The sequence below is a fragment of the Eriocheir sinensis genome, chromosome 10 (assembly GCF_024679095.1).
Source record: "Eriocheir sinensis breed Jianghai 21 chromosome 10, ASM2467909v1, whole genome shotgun sequence".
NCBI classification, from domain to species: domain Eukaryota; kingdom Metazoa; phylum Arthropoda; class Malacostraca; order Decapoda; family Varunidae; genus Eriocheir; species Eriocheir sinensis.
The window spans coordinates 6,647,738-6,648,322 of NC_066518.1; positions in this window are offsets into that span (position 1 = coordinate 6,647,738).

The following is a 585-nucleotide window of genomic DNA, read 5'->3' on the forward strand; positions in this document are numbered from 1 at the left end:
TGAGTATGCCGTGTACTATACACCATAATAAGCCAGCCTCCAGACAAGCATATTGCAAATCCACGTGATCCTGTACATGAGAAGCTAGTAAGCCATGAAACCATCATCTTGAAGTGTGAAAACATTCTGATGAGGATGGCAGATGTTGCCATGAAACATTCAAGGCAGGTAAATGGAAGCACTCTGCACACTTTTTTTATTTATTATCTTTTTTTTATTACTGGAAACAACTCGATGTATTCTAATGCTGACAAGATTAAGAAAAATATTAAGGCCACATGCTTTTTGTATTACTTTACTCATACAATGTGGTTCATCAGCTCATAATTTTTTCTGTTTTCATGTTGTTACGTATTTCCAGAGCGCAACTGATCCATCATTCTTCATGGGAATATTAAATCTAGTTATACAACATTTCCACAAACCTACATTCGCACAAAACATGAACAGACTGTATATGTATTCATAAGTAAGAGACTGCTACTTACCTCAAAATTAATTGGCTGTCATAAACATCAGTGTATCATTTTACATTATCATCATAGTACAAATGTCATTGGTTATTTGTTGCCTTCTCTCTCTCTC